This window comes from Pinus tabuliformis, chromosome 2_1 (genome assembly GCF_031772625.1).
Source record: "Pinus tabuliformis cultivar Carrire ecotype Pingquan chromosome 2_1, CPIR1, whole genome shotgun sequence".
Taxonomy (NCBI): domain Eukaryota; kingdom Viridiplantae; phylum Streptophyta; class Pinopsida; order Pinales; family Pinaceae; genus Pinus; species Pinus tabuliformis.
In genome coordinates this window covers 324,176,640-324,200,471 of record NC_142299.1, presented here as the reverse complement: position 1 = coordinate 324,200,471, position 23,832 = coordinate 324,176,640, and the positions used below count along the sequence as shown (strand labels likewise).

General features: G+C 34.3%; 1 protein-coding gene across 1 annotated transcript in view; it reads left to right on the top strand.

Moving 5' to 3' along the window:
* LOC149200153 (uncharacterized) overlaps window positions 1–23,832 on the top strand; it is a 107,191-nt gene that overhangs the window by 34,624 nt on the left and 48,735 nt on the right. Inside the window, exon 2 of the mRNA XM_089402619.1 lies at window positions 4,210–4,322. The gene's annotated coding sequence lies outside the window, so the exon portion shown is untranslated. The remainder of the gene's footprint in view (window positions 1–4,209; window positions 4,323–23,832) is intronic.

Genomic DNA, 23,832 nt, shown 5'->3' with positions numbered 1-23,832 from the left:
AGTTGAAGAAAGTCAACCAGAATGTGTTAAAATTCTTAGTTGTTCTAAACCCCCTAAACCAAATCTTTCCAAAGAAGAATTTCATTGCATTCATTGTATCAATGATTGTTGATATAATTATATTAAAATCCAATAAAGGAAATGATATAATTATATTAAAATCCAATAAAGGAAATGTTATAGTTGTCATGAACACTTCTACCTATGAGTCCAACTTACATGACCTTCTGTCAACCTCTTCATACAAGCCCCTCTCCAAAATCCCTATCGATTTTGTAACCAACTTAGTTGATGATACCTTCATTGTTTGGCCTCATGGCCACCTTTCCCTCACCTCTTTCTTCAACTATCTTAATATCTCCCCCCACATCCAATTTACTATGGAAATTGAGAAAATTAACTTCCTTCCCTTTCTTAACATCCTTATTTCACATTAACTTGATAGTATAATAACCCATCAAGTCTACAAAAAAGGACCCAAACTGATAGATATCTTCATGCCTAGTCACACCATCACCCTACCCAAAAATATGTGGTTCTTAAAACTCTGGTCATCCACACCATTCGAATTTCTACCTCCGAGTTCATTGAAAAAGAGAAAAGCATCTTACAAAATACTTTAAAGAAAATAGGTACTCTTCATCCCAAATTCATAAAGCTCTTTGATCCGCCTACATTTCTAAATGTGCTATTCTACCCTCTTATCCCCCTAGCTCTCATCTCTCTTCCCTACATCCAAGGAATGACAAACCAAATCTCCAAGATCCTAACTAAAAAGAATATAAAAACCATGAGGTGTTTACTAGATCCCATATTCCTATTGAAAATGCTACATTGAGCCAATTGGAAAATATTTTAAGTTCCACTTGAAAGAACATGTCTCTAATACTTATGATATATTAGTATCTCGAAATCAACAACAATAACTCCTCTCATTATATAGTTCTGTTGATTTGCTTTTAGGTTTTCTCACTATATTCACTTATCTAATTCTCATTTCTATGGTTTCTATTATTCGTAATATTATTTTCAATTTCTAAATTCATATGATTTATTCTTATTAATGTCCCATAATATTACAAAGAGTTCTTTTTGTTTTCTTTTTCTAATTATGTATATTTTCCTAATAGATTTATCTATATATATGATTTTTAGATTTATCTCCTAATTCTTCAACAAATATTATTTCTTTCATTAAAATAATATTTTCAATTTGCAAATCTATTTTAGTTGTAATATTTTTATAACTATTTCCTAATTTTATTTTTATTTATTTATTTCTTCAATGTGTTTTAACATCTATTAGTGTTTCTTTTTCAATCTAATCCCAAAAGTCTTTCTTTTATATTTTAGAGAACGAATAGTAAGATTTCTTTATGTTTTTATTCACAATGTTTATTAAAATATCTAAATTTGTACTTTTATTTATAACATATGTTAAAATTTCTCTATAAATACAAACTCTAACATTCTCTTTTGATATTATTCTTTAGTTTTTATTATGCCTAATGATAGATGGAGCATCCACTAAAAACATTGTACATTCAAGTTCTTTCACAAAATTTATCTCCAAACATATTACAATGGACATTCAAGTTTTTTAATACAGTTTATCTCCAAAATTAATATTTAATTGAATTTATTTTGGTGATTAAGAATAAATGATTATTCTCCTCCCACCTAAATCTAATTTTGGAAGTGATATATTTGAAGTGAGATTGAGTAATCATTCTTATTAAAAATCATATTAACATTCCAAATCATGAAATTTAATGTTCATGATTCTTGCTCATTATTCATAAACATAATTTTTTTATTATAATAATAATAATAATTATTATTATTATTTTTATATATTTATTTATTTATTTTTTGTGTAAGGCTAATTCTATTAAAAAGAAACAAAAATATAATTACAAAGAGGCCCCAGCCTCAACCGTTGTCACTGAAGTTCATCATGAGTATCTAAACTGCCCCAGATTTGGGGAAACCAGTTTGACATAGCAAAAACCATACATATATCCTGAAACCGACACCAAAGAAAAACCAAACATATGACCTGGACCCATTCTTTAAGGCAAAATCCAGAAGAAGTTTTGACACAACACCCCCGATGCAACTGAAAATATGACAGACCCGCTTATCGTTTAGACAGACAACAAAAACAACAAGTAACTGGACCAAACCCGTCAGCAACATAAATCTGAGTTGGCGCGTGGGTGGCAACGGATGCCACGTGGCTTCACTTGTTATCATCCTGGTCAGGTGTCTCCTTGACAATGAGGCAAGCATACCAGCCCCAATCTTCATCCTCCTCCGCCGCGTCACCTTTCGCTACGCCACCTGGAGGCTCCCTCGCAGGCTGGGTGCCGCTCGAACTGCCAGCTAAAGCCATCGTAATAGAAGCTCCGGCTGAGCTGCCACCTGTTTGCTGAACGTCGCCAGCGTGATCTCCTTCTGCATGTAGTCCGCCACGCCTAACTCCCCTGCATTCATCCTTCGGGCGCTTCTCAGAACCAAGACCAACTCCCTGACTTCGCTCCTCCTGAAGTTGCGCTTCAGAATTTCTCATCTGAGCACTGTGCTGCTCACTTTCTTTAGAGAAAACAATGGTTACATTGGCAGTTATGATGGGCCTGTTCAGGTTACTCTGGAACCTGAATTGAGTCGAGTGAGGGACAGAACTGGGATGCAAAGGAGAAATAGCAGTGTGGAGCCGGAAATCACTGTGCGCGGCCATTGAAGCCTGCACTTGCCCCCGACCACTGCGCGTTTGAGGATAGTGTCTATGAGGCGAACTGGGAGGGGGCGAATTCTCATGGGGATGAGGAGGTGAGGCAGGAACAGAGCTCTGCGCTGCTTGTGGGCGAGCGCTGCCACCGCGGGTGCCTCCTCTGCGGCTCCTCATACGGTGACAGACCATATCAATGTGGTTAGAATGGAATTCAGCTGGACAAAAGGCTGGGAAGGAGAACAGGTTGTGAACAGAGGGCGACTGTGCAGGATTCAAAGGGCAATGCCTGGAATGGGAGTAATGATGCCCATTTCTGAGGTCAATACAGCACAGTAGCCAGCAGCGGCTCCCGGTGACAGTTCTGCTGCAGGGATTTCCAGCCTGAGGCAGACAGATGCTGAGGGAAGGAGGATAAACAGAGGGGTCGAAAGGCTCCATGTTATGTCCAACTGCTCCCGGATCTCGGCCTGAGTGGCCATTTAATGCTGCCTGCAGGCTGGCCTGTGTTCATTTCATGTGAGCTTGGAATGGTGCGCTATCCACCGTCTGGCAGGTCCGAACGCCGTCGGTCCGTCAGGTCACCATTAATTATCTTGGAGTTCACCCGCATCCGGGTTTATTATTATTATTATTTAACCTAGAAATTATTTAATTTTTCAAATTCAAGCCAGAATTTTATATGATTTATATATTTATTTACTTTCTCAACAAGGTGATATGTTTTGGTTATATATATATATGAGATTCAGATAAGTTGTTTGAGGAAAGTACATAATTCCTTTGCTTTGCTCAAGCTGATGTGATACTCTTTTCTTTCTAACTATAGATTTGGATGAAAATGGTGTAATTACATCCGTTAAGAGTTATAATCTAAAATTACATTTAATTATAATTTGAAAATATACGCTTTATAAATCAACAACTAATATTTCGAATTTAAATTTTTTTAAAATAAAATAATATTGTTTCAGATAGAGTTTTAAACTAAAAGTTAATGGAGATAAAAATTTTGATATTGATTTAGATAACTTATTATAATTTAATAGTGAAGGGAATTATTTTTAGTTGCTATTCTAGAATGTAAAATAAATCATCATCATTATTTAAAAAAAACTACGTCACTTGAAATGACTCGCTAATAATTTATAATTTTTTTTTTTAACAAATATCTCTACATCTTGAACAATTAACCCATCTCAAATGTTTCCTTACATATCAGAAAATAAGCTCTTCACAGATTTTCATATATTTAAAAAAGAAATATATACCTTTCATAGTAATAAAACTTATCCAACACCATGGGAATAAAACTTTTCCAAACAACAAACCATTCCGAGAAACAATCCCACCCAGCCCTACGCCGCAAGTTGTGAATTTTAAACGTGCCTCGTACATATAAATATATATATGGATTGAATAAGGAGCATTCATTCACTAATTGTGTTGTATTCCTATTCCATATTCGCCGTTACCAGCGCTTGGATTTGGCTTCAGTATCGGCCATACGCAGCAGCGAAGACAACGCTATTACTATTTATTGTCACCAACACAAAACAGGCGGCCAGAGAAACCAGCAAATATCAGGCAGGTCAGTCTCTTTTGTTGAGCTCCCTCTATCTTGTTTATGTTGTTCTTCTAATATGGTCAAATCTCTCGTTGCTTCTGCATATATGAATAATTATAATAGACTGTTATGAATCCTCGCTGTCATCATTTTGTTTCGAGTAAAATCACTTTATTGCACTGGTAGTTTGTTGGTATTCCCAACAATAAAATTGTTTAAATGGGTATTAATTGCTGTATGTTTTATCGGATGTAATATATTTTACGGTGGTTTGAAAATCCGACATTTTGGACCTGTTTGATGCTATACTATGTGCTCTATAATTAAGTGGTTTATAACAGAAAAATAATTTGTTCAAATAGTGAGAGCCCAATTGTCTGGTTCGAATCTTGATGTAGACTGTAAGATGCCGACAGTGAATGCATGGCCAAAGGGGCTGTCTCCATTGAATCCGCAGTCACATGGAAAAAATTATGCTGTGTTTTCCTAAATTCCCTTGATCTGAGTTTTGATAAATTCCCTTGATCTGAGTTTTGATTGAGCTGGTCAAATTTCCTCATTCTCTACTGCTGAGCTAAGAACCAGAGTGTTTATGAGAGTATTGACATAGGATTTTGTGTATTTATAAAATTGGGAAAACCACTTTATGTTTATGAATATTTATGTTTTTATTAGATTGGTTTCCAATTTGGGTAAATAATCTCTAAGTGTTAAGATAAATTGGAGAATTTAAACTTCGAACTTCATGGTACATGATACTTCATTATCGCTATTGTCCCCAATAAAATTGTCTAGGTTATGAACATTTATGTTATATCTCCACATATCTGTTTCTGTTCATGTGGTTTTGCGAATGTTTTTGTTTATGAAATGCCAATTAGATTCTAATTTTGGGATAGGTTGGTTAATCATTATCACTATTGCCCAATAAAACTATCTAGGTTATGAACATTTATGTTATATTTCCACACCTGTTTCTGTTGTTCATGTGGTTTTGCAAATGTTTTTGTTTATCAAATGTCAATTAGATTTTAATTTTAGGGATAGGTTGGTTAAACATTATCACTATTGCCCAATAAAACTGCCTAGGCTATGGACATTTATGTTGTATCTCCACACACACCTGTTTCTGTTGTTCATGTGGTTTTGCAAATGTTTTTGTTTGTGAAATGTCAATTAGATTCTAATTTTGGGGATAGGTTGGTTAATCATTATCACTATTACCCAATAAAAAAAACTGCCTAGGCTATGAACATTTATGTTGTATCTCCACACCTGTTTCTGTTGTTCATGTGGTTTTGCAAATGTTTTTATTTATGAAATGTCAATTAAATTCTAATTTTGGGAATAGGTTGATTAAGCCATACAAGTATAGCCCTTCACTGTCTGGATTTGAAACCAGAACTGCGGTACTCTGCAAATCATTCCTTTTAATAGAGACTTCCATAAGAGACCGCTTATGGTAATCCATGGTGATCTTGTGGTGTTGTACAAATCTATTGGAGTGTATCATTTTGTCTCTGTTTAGTTCTATAAGTGAGTAGTTAAAAGATCCCTGCACATGATATGTATTTACATTAACAAAATTTTAATGCATCAAATCATGGTTTTAAAGTTGCATCAAAAGTGACATCAAGTGTCGACCTTGATTAGGGTGAGTTTTTCCCACCCAGATTTAGGCTCTTTTCAGTGAATCTCCTTGTGATATAAAATTCTCAGCAATAGCTGTGTTATACAAAGTGACTAGGTTAGGTGAAGAGTCCGAGGGATATATATTTTTTCAAAATTATTTGGAAGTTGTACCTAACTTCAATCCTTCAGGTTTGAGCTGAGCTCATCTTTGTTGAACGTGCTTTGACTTAACTATTGGTTCATCATTGTTAAAAGCGCTTTCACTCACTTGTCATATATGGTTATGATGAATTAACTTGGTACTGAGAGGGAAAATACTTCAATAGGTTTTTAATTTGGATCATCATTACACCCATCACTAAAATTTGAATTTCACCACTGAAACTTCAAGTTCACAGAAGATTTTGAGGAAGAAGCCGTGTTATCATAATCTGTGGGTTTTATGAATTATGTAACGAGTGAGCATAATTAATTATATATATAAAGAGAGTTGAATTTTCGCATTTTGGTGTACATTTTGAATCTCGAATCCATGTTATCGTTGTCATAATATGTGGGGTTAACTAATTATGGAATAAGAGAGCATAATTATATATAGAGTTTTAAAGTTGTTTTAAAGTTTGGTATCCATTGGTGATATAAGAATCACTTTTATTATCCACTATTATGGGGTATTTTAAGAAGGGAGGGGTATTTTAAGAAGGGAGGAAGTCAAGTTTAATTAGGTTGTAAGCTTTTTAAAATGGATTTTTAGATATTCAAATATTAGAAATTTTTAAAATTCATTTTTAATTAAGAGATAAATCTATATAGATTAGTATTGTTTTAATTAAGAAATGAGATTTAAGGAAAGAGTTTGAAAATGTCTAATCAAAGAAAATAATGATTTAGACTAAGAGGTTAAGGACTTCACTTAAATTATCCTCATACATCTAGACTAATTAACACATATAAACTATCTCAAAAAATGAGAGGCCTCATGTTGTCCACGTTCATTGTGTATGAAAGTGCCTTGGAAACTTTACACACACAACAATTTAAGAAGGGATAAATATATGGTGAGAAACAAGTGTGAAATCCATACACTATATATGAGATCCCCTTGCAGGTATGGTGTTGCCCTACCTTGTTAGGTTTAGACATCATGATGTAATGTGGGTAGCAAACAAAACTTGTTAATCTACTAATGCCCTTCGGGGCTAAGTTAACAAAACTATTAGATTTCTCAACATGGGGTGTGTTCAAGCTTCAAAACCCTTGACCATTCGACTCAAATAGAGTGGCTTCATTGTATGAAGGGTGGAATCCATTTGTAAATTTGCATTATAGGGTTGTTTAGTTTACATTTTTTTTTGTAAGCTTGGTGGTTCCTTTCTATTAATTTTCGTAAATAAGGTAGGGTACATCCATATATCCATGAGTTAGGTGGCCTCAACCTGCCCGGTGGGAAACCTGGTCTGTTGACCACTTATCTGCGAAATAAGCCATCCATAAACACAAAAATATAGGTTTGTCTAGCCATGCCATATACACTTGAGAGTCTTTATACTTCTTATGCGCTAGATAACTGTAAACATAACTGCTAATAAGTCTATAACTATATAAAAACATTCAAAAAAGATCAGGGGTGCATTGTCACTGTTCATCATCAACAGAGTCAACTGGAGCGGGGTCCTTCACTGTAGAACCAGGAAGCTCCAAGTGAGGAATGCACGGGATATGCTACTTAATCCGGCTCAACCTTCCACTCTACTGTTGCAACTGAAACTGGATTTTTTGCAATTCCTTCATAAACTCCGACTTCTTTGACTTTTCCCGGGGGCCTGCATGCTGGTTTGGAGGGAACTGTTCCATAGCCTTCGCTAAGATACTTTTCATCATCCAAAACAGACGTATAGTCTGCTTATACTGGGTTACTCTCCCTCTCGTATGACCTGGGTCTGGTGCTACCTCCTGCCACTCGTCTAGGTCCAACTCGAAATTTTCCTCTGCCTGGCAGATTTCCTCCTCCCACTCTGCAATTAATTGCTTGACTGGGTTCGATTTGCTGGCGTGATATGCTTGGGCTACTTCATCGATGATACGCGATGTCATCTTGCACCCACGATCCCTGCTGCCCCACTGGAAGAGCTGGGTAGGCCGCCCATAGCCGGGAACCTTTCTCTGCCTCCCACGACCTCTGTTCACTCCTCCATTGTTTCTTACACCCTTCGCTTGAGCCTTGTTGTTACCTTTGTCTGTCAAAATCTCCTCTCCTCCCTGTTCTTTTAATTTCGCTCTTGCCCAGGGCCGCAGGATGGGAACTCGACGCAGCCAGTGATCTTGCCCCTCCGACAGACTTGTTACAAAGTCAAAGTATACCAGACGAGTAACGGTCTCCTTCCACTATCTGCTATGAATTGAATACCAACACATGATTCTTGTGTCCTCATGATTACCAGCCTTCCCCTGCCCAATGTAGAGTTGGACTGGACATAATAGACCCATACGAACAATCGTCATATCATCCATCATATGGTTATAATTTCTAGAAAAATTCAAATTAATTAGTCGATCACATTTAGTAGGACTGGAGTGGGTTACAAGTTTTTCGCGGGGCTGAGTCCATCTTCCTCCAAACCCTTTGCATAGCAACCCCTTACAGGGTGTTTGACTACTAGAATTTGGACTTGAATTGAGCAAGGTCAGTTTCATTTTATCCCAAACCCCCCCATCTCTAAACTGAACGTCATGTTGATTTTGGGTAGCATCGGATGTGCTCTAGCTCCAAAGTTTTGTAGAGGGACTAGAACACATGAGATCTCCAAGACCAAGAAATCGTTTGGAGAAATTCCACCAAGATGAAGAGTTATTAAAATAATTAATATTTTTAATAGGTTCCTAAGTCTAAACTTAGGAAAATAAAAATATTAATGGGTAATAATAAAGATATGGGTGAGAAGCTTCGAAGAGACGAGGATCAAGTCTGTTTTAATCTTAGTCGTTGATTAGAGACTTAATCTCGGTCGTTGATTCATCAACAGGAAAAGTATAAGAGAAGACTTGAGATTCATTTGGAGACACACCAGACAAATACTTAGTAACCTGAGGGAAATCAATTCTCAGAGTGAAGGAGTTCGATTTCAGAGGGAGAGTTGTAGGGTGAAGGAAGAGGAGGGCATCAACAACAGTTAGAGACTCAGGAGGAGGTGACGCAGGGCATTCGAGAGACAACGCAGAGGGAAGAGTAGGGAGACAACACCATTGGAGACGCAGTCCTCATGCAAGCTGATGCGGAGTGACGCATAAGTGATGCAGAAGAGGGTGAAGGGTCTCCAGGGTGTCAGAACTTCTCCAGGAGGAGGATAAATTTTGTCTAAGGTGTTTCTCTCATAAGTGTCTCAGTTTTTCTGTAGAATCATTTCTTGTAAAGTAATTGTTGTTAAAGATTAATAAATAAACCCTCATCTGCTACACCGGTTTTCCCACACTGGGTTTTTCCGGGGACAATTGTCCAAAAACAACTGTGTTGATGTGATTGATTCTTGAGCTTGTATATCCTGCTATTTTCTCTATGTAATTATGTGATAGCTGCAGTAGAATTTATTTCAATGTTTACTGAAGGGTTTCATAAATAACTTGTTGTGGGAAATAAGTAGGAGAAATAAATTAGTTACTGCAATAGAATTTCGTATTAGAAATTTTCACATGGTATTAGAGCAGAGATCGAGCAACAAGATTAAAGAATCTGCTATGAGTCAGGAGCATGATGTTGGGGCATCAACTCAGAGGGACTCACGCAGATCTCCAAAGGAAGAAGAGAGCACGAAGAACATGGATCATGATTATTCTATGTTAGCTTCCAGACTGGAAGAAGTCACTTGCCTAGCGAGTTTTGCATCCTTTGAGGTTTGGTATATAGATAGCTTCCTGGCATATGACAAGAATACGAGAATGCTTTTCAAATTATCAGGAAGAAAGGATGAACTTCCAGATCACCATGGGAAATAAGTCAAAATCTACCCTCGTAGGAAGAGGTACTGTAGTCTTTCAAACAAAAGCACGGGATCGGCTTCGAGCAACCAATGTGCTACATGTGCCAGGATTGGGGATGAACTTACTCTCTGTATCTCAGCTTCAAAACAAGGGCTATGACGTTTTCTTCATTAAGGAGAAAGTATATGTCAAACACTCGAGTTGGAAAAAGAAGGCCCAGATTGGAATCAGAAGTAACATGCTGTATAGATTACGGTTAGAATCTCCAATGGCATTGATAGGCAGCGGTGGGGAAAAGTATTTGAATGAACTATGGAACAAGAGGATGGGACACTTACACCATGGGGCTCTAAGAATTCTCGGGAGAACAGTGTCAAGAGTTCCAGAATTAAGTACCGAACGAGATGACGTATGCAGAGGATGCACACTAGGCAAGTACGCCAAGACAACATTTTCCAGAAGAAACAATAGGGCTAAGAGCGTTTTTGGATTGATACACTCAGATATCTGTGGACCCATGTCCACAAAAGCTCTTAGTGGTGCCGAATACTTTGTCACCTTCATTGATGACCATTCCAAAAAGACTTGGATCTACTTTCTAAAAACCAAGGATGAGGTTTTCGGTCGATTCAAAGAGTTCAAGGCTCTAGTTGAGAATCTAACAGGAAAGAAGATAAAGATATTGTACTCAGACAATGGTGGTGAATACATCGACAAGGACTTCATTGAGTTTTGTGCAAGGGAAGGCATCAGAAGAGAGTGGACAACCCCCTATAATCTGACGTAGAATGAAGTAGCAGAAAGGAAGAATCACACTATTGTTGAAGCAGTGAGGGCAATGTTGTATGATCAGGATATGCCCAAGTTTCTATGGGCAGAAGCATGCAACATGATAGTGTATGTCTAGAACAGGACTCCTCACTAGGCATTAGGTAAGATTACTTCAGAGAGTGTCTTCACCGGTAAGAAGCCTGAAGTGAGTCATTTAAGGATATTTGGGAGTTTGACATACTGCCATGTACCCGAAGAAAAGAGGAAGAAATTGGATCAAACTGCGGAGAAATGATATCTTGTGGGATATAGCGAGAATGCTAAGGCATATAGAGTCTATCTTCCGGGAAATAGGAAGATCGTAATTTGATGGGATGTAAAGTTCACGGAGGATAGAGCTTTGAGGAAATCTCGAGAAATGCCTTCCGAAGAGCAGTCAAAGGATGATCCGTTGGTCCAGCCACTTCAACCAATAGAAACCAGCACCAATATTTCTCCTAAAGGCAAAACCCCAGAGGTGGAGCCTCAAGAGGAGGAGGAGCAAATATATATACCCACTACCAGTGGTAAAACAAGCTGGGAACTTCGATAGATACTACGAGATGCATAGGATTTTGCTGGGGTGCCCAAGAACGAGAAAAGGGAGCGTAGACAACCAGACAAATACCAAGCCTTGGTGGCTCAGGTTGGAGAACCCTCCAATTTTTAGGAGGCCGTTCAGCATCAAGTGTGGGTAGATGCTATGGTGGAGGAATACAGTTCCATAATGGTCAATGATGTCTGGGAAGTGGTACCTAGGCCTCAGGATAGGTCAGTTGTAGGGTCGAGATGGCTCTACAAAGTCAAATACGTTGCAGATGGCAGTGTGGAAAAATACAAAGCGAGGTTTGTGGCTAAGGGGTTTTCTCAGAAGGAAGGGATAGACTACGAAAAAACCTTCACCCCAATAGCAGGTATAATTCTATTAGATTTATGATATCCCTTGCAACACGACGACGTTCACCAGATGGATGCCAAGACGACGTTCTTGAACGGGGTGATAGAAGAAGAAGTATACATTAAACAACCAGAGGGTTTTGAGACACATGAGAAGAAATATCATGTATGTAGGTTGAAGAAAGCTATGTATAGGCTTAAACAGACACCTAGAGCATGGTACGATCAAATTGATGGCTACTTGCAGAAGATGGGATTTGTCAAGAGTGACACAGATCCTAACCTCTACTATTTGGTGGTAGAGAATGAGCCTCTAATCTTGGTTTATATGTGGATGATCTCTTTTTGACAGGCTCATCCAGGCTCATCAAAGATTGCAAGGAGAACCTAGCCACAAAATTTGACATGAAGGATTTGGGGCGGATGCATTATTTCTCGGGTTGGAAGGGTGAAATTTTCCTTGGGCAAGGGAGATACGCTACAGAGATTTTGAAAAGGTTTAGAATACATGACTGTAGACCGATGGCTACTCCAATGATCACCAACTGGAAGAAGATTGATGCATTTGAAGATAAAGAAGTTGATCCCACCTTGTACATGCAACTCATAGGGTTCCTGATGTATTTGGTCAATACCAGGCCGAACATTTGTTACGTTGTCAACACCCTCAGTCAGTTCATGGTGAAACCAAAGAGGGTACACTGGGTAGCAGCCAAGCATGTTCTCATATATATATGAGGAACAATCGACCATGGACTAATGTACACCCAAGGCAATGACATCGGGTTGAGTGGGTTCACTGACATAGATTGTGCTGGAAGTTCAGTAGATTGGAAAAGTACCACTAGGTACTGTTTCAACATTGGATCAGGAATGACCTCCTGATGTAGTAGGAAACAAAAATTTGTGGCTCTGAGCTCAACTGAAGCTAAATATATGGCAGCTAACACAACTTCGTGCGAAGCCATATGGCTTATGAAATTGCTTGTGAATCTATTCAGGAGAAAGATTGAAGTGACCAGTATTTTGTGTGATAATCAGAGTTGCATCAAGCTCTCTGAGAATCCAATCTTTCATGATCGGTCGAATCACATTGATATCATGTGTCACTTTATGAGAGACTGTGTCCAATGAGGGGCAATATAGTTGAGGTACACCCCAACAGGAGAACATGTGGCAGACATTCTCACCAAGGCTCTAGGAAGAACAAAGTTTGTTTACTTCAGGGAGAAGACGGGGATGGTGAAGAATCCATTTTAGTAGCAGAAGTGGATAGTATAAGGAGTTGCAGTGCAGCAGTTAGCAGTGGCAGTGCTATGGGCAACATGATGCAACATATTCAGAGGGAGCTGCAGTACATATGTAGCAGTGACAGTTGCAGTGTCATGGGCAAAAGTACAGGTTGCAGCAGCACAGTGGATGAGGGGCAGTAGGCCGAGCCTCAACAACGCAGAGGACCAATGCCGTGGATCAGTGTGATGCTTCTATTAGGAGGGATTGCTAGAACACATTCCTCGCTAAGAGGGAGTGTTGATTTTGGGTAGCATCGGATGTGCTTTAGCTCAATTTTGTAGAGGGGATAGAACACATGAGATCTCCAAGACCCATAAATCGTTTGGAGAAATTCCACTCGGATGAAGAGTTATTAAAATAATTAATATTTTTAATAGGTTCCTAAGTATAAACTTAGGAAAATAAAAATATTAATGGGTATTAATAAAAGATATGGGTGAGCAGCTTCTAAGAGATAAGGATCAAGTCTGTTTTAATCTTAGCCGCTGATTTGAGACTTAATCTCGGTGTTGATTCATCAATAGGAAAAGTATAAGAGAAGACTTGAGAGTCATTTGGAGACACATCAGGAAAATACTCAGTAACCCGAGGGAAATCGATTCTCAAAGAGAAGGAGTTTGATTTCAGAGGGAGAGTTGCAGGGTGAAGGAAGAGGAGGGAATCAACAACAGTAAGAGACTCAGGAGGAGGTGATGCAGGGCATTCTAGAGACAATGCAGAGGGAAGAGTAGGGAGACAACACCATTGGAGACACAGTCCTCAGGCAGGCTGACGCAAAAGAGGGTTAATGGTCTCCAGGGTGTCAGAACTTCTCCAGGAGGAGGAGAAACTTTGTCTCAGGTGTTTCTCTCAGAAGTGTCTCAGTTTTTCTATAGAACCATTTATTGTAAATCGATTGTTGCTGAAGATTAATAAATAAACCCTCATCTGCTGCACCGGTTTTCCCACACCGGGTTTTTCCCGGGACAACTGTCCAAAAAAAACTGTGTTGATGTGATTGATTCTTGAGCTTGTATATCCTGTTATTTTCTCTATGTAATTATGTGATAACGGTAATAACATTTATTTCAATGTTTACTGAAGGGTTTCATAAATAACTTGTTGTGGGAAATAAGTAGGAGAAATAAATCAGTTACTGCAGTAGAATTTCGCATTAGAAATTTTCACACGTCACCCACGCTAAGGAGCCCAACCTAGGGAGAATGAAGCCAGAGGCCCAGTCTAGATCGAGGATTGGTCGACCTGGTTACGCTGCTCCCCCCTCCCAACCACCAGATGGTGTATATGGGGTGTCTTGAGCCCCTTGTTATTTTGGTTTTCATTTTAAATTCAAAGAGGATTTTGATATAATTTCCTCGAGTGACACGTATTTTCTAGCATCTAGTGCATTGTATTTAAACATATTGTACCCAGACTTTAATCCAGTAGAGGAGCTTCCCATAATCCTTTCAATGTGGGTCTTTCTCTCCCCTCTACCTCTAAATATCTAGGATGATGAAACCTTCAAAGAAATTAATACCAATCTAAGGAAATTTCTAGAAAACAAGTGAGCTAGGTTGGGGTGTGCTCTCCTATGCTCAAGTATGAGTAGAGGTAAACCTACAAGAAGGCCTCCTCGAGGCTTTACATGGATGGATAACTAAACCTATACAAGTAGTTGGAGTATGAACAACTTCCTTTTAATTACATTGATTGCCATGAGTTGGCTACTTCAATAAAAACTATTCAAAAAGTCAAAACAATCTCCTTCATTAACCCTCCTAAAAAGTAAGAAGAATTTTATAAATTCCCCAAGCCCTCAAAGATAAAAAAAAAAAATTACCCCCAACCCTCTTCCTAGCCCAGAGACAAAGCAAATGCTAGTTTGACTTAAAATAAATTTTCTACTATGGAGTCAACTCTAGATGGCCATGTTGTCTTGAAATAAAAAATTCCCACCTCTTTAGACAAAGGAGAAAAGATAAACCTACTCTGCTAAAAAAACATTGAGTGGAAGAGTTAATTGAAAGAGATTTGTCGTAATGAACTTTTGAACAACATGATATGTGAGAAACTCTCATAAACTAGCATAGATCCATCTTAACCAGATCTACCAAGTGCTTAAAGGGATCAAGAGATCACTTGATATGGAAATCTCTTTGTAGAATGCACAACTTGAAAAAGGGTTTACATGGCAAGTGATTTAATCCCTTTTAGTGCTTGGTAAATTTGTGATTAAGACGGATCAACCCTCTCTCTCTCTCAACAAATGCAAGTTAACTCATCATTGTTCTTCAAGGAAAACAACGTCACATGTCATTACCTGTTGGTGGTCTATTTTTCTCTCTCTCTCAACAAATGCAAGTTAACTCATCATTGTTCTTCAAGGAAAACCACAACACATGTAGTTACCAGTTGGTGGTCTATTTCCTTAGGTTGGAGGAAGACGTGCTCTTAGCCAAACAAAAACAATATATATATATATATATATATATATATATATATATAAATTTTCATTGTTTAAATTGTATTTTTGAAAATTTTACTATTGTTTACATTTTATATGAAAAATTGAATGAATGACACATTTCCTACTTATTAATAAGTAACTAAATTATTTTACTTTTAATTACTTATTCCTTTTGAACATTGGAATGTTTTATTATGGTCATTTTATATATATAGAAATATTTTATTTATAATTCCAAGGGTAAAAGTGAAATATTTTTACCACATGACCATAATGACTTGTAATATTAACAACAAATTCAAAGAATGAGATTAAAAAAAAACCTAGTATCAACTCCATTTTGAGCATAGACATAATCATACATTACCATAATCACATATCACTTTCATATTAGAATATAGAATGTATGTCTCAAAACAACGATCAAAGATTATTAGGAAAACTAGTTAATCCTTCTTTTTCAAAGATTATTAGGAAAGCCAGTTAATCCTTCTCTTTGAAGAGTAAAACCATGAATTGTATAAAAAATGTTTTTTTTTAAAATTGAAATACCAAAATATAAAAAAATTCTATAAATCTCCAAAATGAAAAAGTAATAGTAGTGAAACCATTTTTTAATGCAAAATCAAAAAATACTACTCATTACTTCAACCTCATGAAAAGGAGGGAAAACAAAAAACACAGATCTCATGAAAAGGGAGAGAACAAATAAAGGAAAGAAACAAAGGATTTTGATTTTCGAGTCAATATTTAGTTGTCTTTCAATTAACGAAAAGTTTAATTCAGCGATTTTATGGGAAGATCTATGTTTTTCTTTTAGTTTTGTTATTTACAACTAGCTTGAAACGATATCCATGGAGACAGAAAGGGTGAGCTCTATGAATCCCGTGGATACTATTGGAACTTGATCCAACCACCACATTTACGATTCTTTCACAAGGTGGATAGAGTTTGTTGTGAACTTCATCCAACTACCATATTTATGACTTTCTCTCCAGGTGGATAGAGTTTGATAGATCAAGAGAGTAGTTTAGATAGGTTACAAATTCGAAATGATTTTTGTTCAAATTGATAGAAATTTTGGGAAATTTGGGTTATAGCTGTCAAACTTCAAGATTTTAGGTGCCCAAGGAGTTTTTGATGGTGTTGAATCTATTTCCACCATAAAAAAGATTCAAACATTCCTATGATCAGATTTTTTGAAAAAATAATCACTAGATTCCTGTGAAAAATAATTTTCCAAACAAATTTGTGACCTTGATAGGCAAGGCCGTGAAGAAATTCTAAATTTTTTTATTCTTTTGAAAATACAAATCTTTTTAAATTTGTATTGTTTAAATTATACTTTTAATTTCAATTACATATGATATTTGTAATTTTTATTTTTATTTTTTAGTTTTTATCAATATATATTCAATATCTCAATTGAATTTAGTCTAAGTAGTTGAATTGCTGTGATCTTCCTTACCTTGAAATGTTCTAAGTTGACATATTTAAGCTTAAAATAGAATATTGTGTTACACTCTGAAGTGAGTATATATTGTAGATTGGCCACTTAGGAGCTATTTCTCTAGTCTTAGGGTTGAGAGAGACCTTGAAATATTCAATTCATATGTAAGATGTTTAATATAGATATTATAATGTTTATCATTTTTTGTTTTTTGTTTTTTTTTTTTACTATTCGTCGATGTTCTTATCTCAAGGAAAGATGATGGTTCTTTCTCCCACCAGAGTTTTCGTAAGAAAACCCCCAACAAACAGTATCTTCATGCCAAATCTCATCACTTTCCAACTGATAAACTAGGGGTTCTCAATACTCTAGCTACTAGGGCGCTACTAGGGCTATAAGGGTTTCTGATGAAGACCAACTGATGGATGAGGAAAACCATCTCTTAAATGTCTTCAAGAAGAATGATTATAATAAGTGTTTCTAAGCCATTTTAAAAGCTAGTCACGGACCTAGAACTAAGAAAGAGGTTGAGGTGGCCTGTAGTGTCTAGCTTCCCTTTATCAAAGAGATGACTAGGATTATGAGGAAAGAAAAGATTGGCTCGACCTTTAGACCTTTACAAACCATTCATAGCTCTTTAAGATCTGTGTAAGACCCTATTGATCTCACATGCATGAAGGGTCTTTATTTATTTCCATGTTCTTGTGGAACCCCCTACATCAGTGACACTGGTTGTTCCATTTAACAAAGGATTCAGAAGCACGCATCGAACCTGCTCCTCTGCTCTAGCAAAAGATGATGAGTTAATGAAGCACCATATTTGCTTAGACGATTCTAAGGTCCTCGCAAAGGTTGATCATTTCCATCACCGAAAATTAAGAGAAGCCATTGAAATTGAAAAGAGGAGTCAGACTCTTAATATGGAGGATGGATGGAAGTTAAGCAGCTCGTGGGTCCCTTCTCTTTCTTCTTAACCCCTTGTTTTCCTTCTTCTTTCTTGGTTGATGTGAGTTCTATTCTAGGGCTTGGTTTCCTCCTTTCGTTGTTGATGTGAGTTCTGTTCTAGGGCCTTGCTTCCTTCATTGAGTTGATTTTATTTATTTATTAGATTTCTAAAATTATATGAATAATTCAACCATGATAATCACGATGGTTGATATTATTATTATTGTATTATTATAATTATGGTATTTATTAGCTTTTTAGTAAAAATATTTTTATCATATAATTTTCCTTTATTAATAGATAAATATTATATTTTAAAACCATCATTATTGAAATTAATATAATTTTAATTGATAATATATGTGTATCTTATTAGATTATATAATAAAATACTAGAAATTGTTAAGGTCATATAATAAATTAATAGAAATTGTTAAAGTCTATCATTTTTCTGAATAATTAAAATTGAAAATAAAATAAATTAAAATAAAATTCAAAATTAACTAATAAATAAATTGATTTTTGTCCTTTAATGTTCATTTTTATTAATTTTTTGATCGTTGGAAATTTACCGTTGCATCTCTGAGATATATATTAAAGGTCAGTTGATCTTGCTCCTCATCCTAGTCTTGATGATGAACCTAGATTTAGGTTGGACACACGTCAACCCTTTGTTTTCTATGTGATTTTCTCCGGAAGATCAAACCATTATAATAAATATTTATGTTAAATATAAATAAATAACATTATTTAATATAAAATATTATAATAATATTTTTTAATCAACCAATTATATTTATTTGAAATAATTATAATAAAGACTGAATTTAGGCTTTTGTGATGATGTGATTTTTACCGAAAGTTTTCTTACTTTTTATAATAAAGATATTTACTATATTAAAAATATGTTAAATGTAATTAAATATAGAATATGATTTGTCTATATAAATATAAATATAAATCAATTTATAAACATTAAATCAAAATATCATTTTAATTAGTTAAGTGTCAATAATAATATGTACCTTTGTCTTGAGGATGAACCACATTAACCACATTAGTTGGTTCGAATAAGCCGAAAGACATTATTATTCACAATATAGATCACAAAAGTCTAAAATCTAATAATATGTATCTAATAAGATATTTAGATTAAAAAAAACCTAATTTATAATTTATTTTAGACTATTATTATTATTAAAATTTTAATAGATGAATTAAACATATATACATTTAAAGACACATGTAACAAGATTCTTAACTAAGGAGATTATTAATTTATAAATAGTCTTTCCTACAATACCATGGGCAGATACCATGACTTAATAATACCACATGTCAAACAACTATAACATGTTCATATGACATTAGTTTTAATTAATCAATTTAATTAAAATGGTAAAAATGACTTAATTACTTTTAAGATAAATCTCAATCTTTGATCTATTACTTTTGTGATTATTATAAAAAATATTTTAAAATATTTTGAGGAGGTTAACTACCTACCAATCACTTAATAATAATTAGATTAACAATTATTAAATTAAATTATTAGAAACCCTATTCCAAAATAAATACACCTATTCATATAATAATATTCCTAGATTTATGATAATATTAATTTAAAATTTTAATTTTAATTTTAAATTTAATATTTCTAAATATATTTGAAAATTTAAATTCAATTCGCATTTATGATAATATTAATTTAAAATTTTAATTCATTAAATTTATTATTTCTAAATATTTATTATTATTATTTTTTATTGATAAATTTAAAATTAAAATAATTATAATAAATTTAAAATTTTATAGTAAAATTAGAATATTTTTTTAATATATATTAAATAAAAATAAATAAACACCAGAAGGGTTATACCAGCTGGCTAAACTAGCAAGGCTTAATCCCAAGGGCATTGCGATGTACTTGACCAATTCAGCGATCTCTTGAGGCTATAAAATTATATATCATCTCAATACTATAAGTCATTATTTTATTTAATGGGTAAATAAAAGTCTTGACTAATATTAAAAAGAAAATGAACCTATGAAGATAAAAACTGATTTTCATAAGCTATATCGTGAGATCGAGCATTGGTTAATTCCCAAATGATTTTGGGATGAAAGGTTCTCTCAACTGTGCAATATGGTTGAAGATGAAAAACACTTTACCTTAGATTGTCCATCTTATACTCAATTTAGATTCTATTTTCAAAATATTGGTCATACTACCAATCTTTTTGATTTTTTATATTAGCAAAACTATAGTTATCTAAAAAAACTTCTCTCACCATTTAAATAAAATGATAAAAATAATTTTGATTAATTTCTTAACTTTCTAATGTTGGATAAACCATATAAATCTTAGAAACCATTAATCATTGTCATAAAATCATTATTTTATTAGATAAATTAATAAAATTAACTATAATTTATATAAACTATACCTCATATATTAAAACAATTTATTGTCGGCCTGGAGTATGCCGTAAAACTGCTTCTGCTTGGCTAAGAGCTCGTCTTCCTCGGACGTAAGGAAACAGGTTAACGGCCCAAGACCCAGAGGCATCTGGCAGGAGTGAAAGCCTGCTCCCTTACGGACCACCAGCGGGTTATTACTGGTGGCGTGGTTTTCCTTGATAACGGTGATGAGTCAAACCAACATTTGCGGATAGCAGCTAGAGATGGCTGTCCTCACTGTTGGTTTGACACCTGAGTTTGATAGGTTTTGCCACCTTCGGAAAAAAAAAAATTAAAACAATTTATTGAATATATTCTTTAATAATGATAATGGTGGATAAAATTACTTGATTTATTTAAAAAAATTACCCTATATTTTAAAAACTTTAGAAAATGTAAAATTACTATAATTTTAACTTGTTAAAAAATTAAGAAAATTTATATTATAACAAATATTTTAAAATAAAAAGTAATAATGCAGACAATTTTTTTTTGGAAATAAATTATGGATGATGAACTGTGAAAACTTATAATTTAGAAAAAATAGTAAATAATTTATCTTATCATCATTATTGTATATATATAAACTAGAAAAAGCATTTGTATTATATAATTTTGGGCATGGTTTGAAACAAATAACATCAAGCATTACAGAGTTAGTTAATTAAAATTTTCCATTTGTTTTCTCCTTTCTTATACAAACATATGATTTTCCTAAGGAACATATATATTGAGCAACAAAAAGAGGGGTTTCGTAAGTGAATATCTTACAAAACTATTATTTTTAATAGACTTCATCTGCGATTAAAGAATTATAGCAGCCCTGATTTGGCCATTAATCTTTCATTCACATATCTTCAATTTACACCCCTCGTTCGCATAATTGTTTGCTTCTTAATTGAAGTCTCTTAGAACATGGAAATATGCTTTAGATAGGATATCTTCTGCTACTCATTAGGAGGGGAGCCTTTCACTCGATGAGACAATTTCCCATAATCGAAAGTGTGTCCACTAGATTTTTTTTTGGCTAACAAAAGTTTCTAGTAGAGACCATATATATATGCTTTATTATTTGCCATATGACCTATACCCCATGAGTATGTAAATACTTTTCCCTCCTTGAGGCCATAAAGTACCCCTCTCGGCCACCCCTTATTATTTTTTTTTTTATCATATAAATATTTTGTAAATAATAGGGGTATTCAATCACAAAAATTAATCTTTAGTTTTTTTTTTAATTAACCCTATGGTATAAGAAGCCACCACATAATAGTATCTAAGGCATCAAAAGCATTCGGGGATAGTATAGTATCTACCTTATGTCACATTAACACTTAACATGTTGGATTCTAAGTGTGTCTCCTTTGAGTTTCAAATTTGGATAGCCATACAAAATGAAATCCTTTGAAACAACCCAATATGGGGGTAGATCTCACATAAAACAGTAAACCTAAATGTAAATGTAAACAACCCAGTATGGAGTAGATCTCACATAAAAACGTAAAAATGTAAATGTAAATGTAAACGTCATGTTTAACATTTAACATTTTTAATATACTGTCGGTCCTATTTAAAAATCAATCTAATTATTAGTATGTATAAACACAATATAAATTTAAAATATAAAGAGGTTTAGGAACACTCAAAAAGATGTATGGTAAATAAATAAAAACATAAATTAAATGTGAATGTAAAAATTAATTATTAGTATGTACAAACACAATATAAATTTAAAATATAAACAGGTTTACGAACACTCAAAAAAGACCTATGGTAAATAAATAAAAACATAAACGCAAATGTAAAGGTAAACCTAAATGTAAATGTAAACAACCCAGTATGGGAGTAGATTTTGCACTAGTCTAAATCCATCTTAACTCCGGATCTATCAAGTGCCCAAAGAGACCAAATCTCTTAAGGTGCAAACCTTTTTTTGAGGGATCAAATCTCTTAAGGTGCAAACCTATTTTTTGAATGCAAAACTTGAAGAAAATAAATTTTTTTTTTTTTTGAAATAAATATATGAACATTATATTTCATTATCATAAATTATGCAGAGAAATTGTGAAAATAGTTTAAATACTAATCATAATAATTTTTAAAATTTATTAAATCTAAAAAGTAATATAAATTATCTATTTATATTTAGGTTTTTTTTACCTATGAAATAATAAAATAAAATATTTTTTTTTTTTTTATTATTAAATCAAAAAAATAATATAAATGTATCTATTTATATTTAGAGGTTTTTTTGACCTATGAAATAATAAAAGTGAAATCAAATAAACTTTTAAAGTAGTAATATATTTAAGTTTTTTAATATAAAATACTAAAATTAAAATCAAATAAACTTTTAAAATAAATATGGTATGCATCTTATATGGCAAATATTAATAATTTTAAATATTATATGGCAAATATTAATAATTTTAAATAAAAATATTAGTTAGTAAAATAAAAAAATAATTAAAAATAATATAAATATTCATTTAAATTTAAGTAGCCTCAAAAAAAATATTAAAACATTTAACAACATAAAAATAGTAAAACGATTTTCATGTTCTCCATAAAGGTGTGAACTCCCCAAAAAATAAATTGAAAAAAAATATATATCCCACCCAACGTAGTTCGCCGACTTATAAATAAATTTCACATCCATTTACTGCGTCATTTGTTGTGCGTTATTCTGCAATATTCACCGTCACCATTGCTTTGGCCAGACGCAGCGGAGAAGTCAGATAAAAGAACGCTAACATTACTGTGGGGGCGCAGCGGCTAGATATATCAAGGGAGGTAAGCATCTCTTGTGGCGATCTACTCCGCTTGTTTTTCTAGTTCTAAAACGCGTGTTTGTATTTTCTGTTGTGGGCAAGTCAAGGTCAATCAATCGTTCACACTTCATATATCTTGTTTTCTATCCTCAAACCAGCCGCTGCTTCGTCGTTGTTTACTCCTGGATTAGTCCGTAACCCACTTTATCCCCCCACTTATTACTATCATGTTCATGTATTGTGCTTAGATCCTCATCGTCTGGATCGAAATCCCGTTGTATACTGTATGATAAAGCATGGCCAAAGGCCGCAGTATGCTTCTCAAGAAAGTTTAGCATATCTGTTAGATGAGGGAAAAAGGCCGGAGTATTCTTCTCACGAAAGTTTAGCATATCTTTAAGAAAAAAGTAATAGAAATTTTGAAAAAGGTTTAGTATATCTTTTGGGTAAGAGAAAAGTAATAGAGATTTTGAAAAAATTATTATATAATTTTTAATATATTTGTCTTTGGCCAAAATTTATATAATATAAATACTCTTTTTAGTTTTTAAGGGAATGTGCCCATTGCATCAGAAGAGTGGGATGGAAATAACTGTGTTTTCATATATTCCCTTGATTGGAACCATGATTCACTGTGTCAAATTCCTGTCACTTTGTTGCTGGGCAAGGTGCTATGAGTGTTTATTAGAGTATTGACATATGATGGGGGATGGAAATAACTGTGTTTTCATATATTCCCTTGATTGGAACCATGATTCACTGTGTCAAATTCCTGTCACTTTGTTGCTGGGCAAAGGTGCTATGAGTGTTTGTTAGAGTATTGACATATGATGGACGCAGAAGCATTTTCTT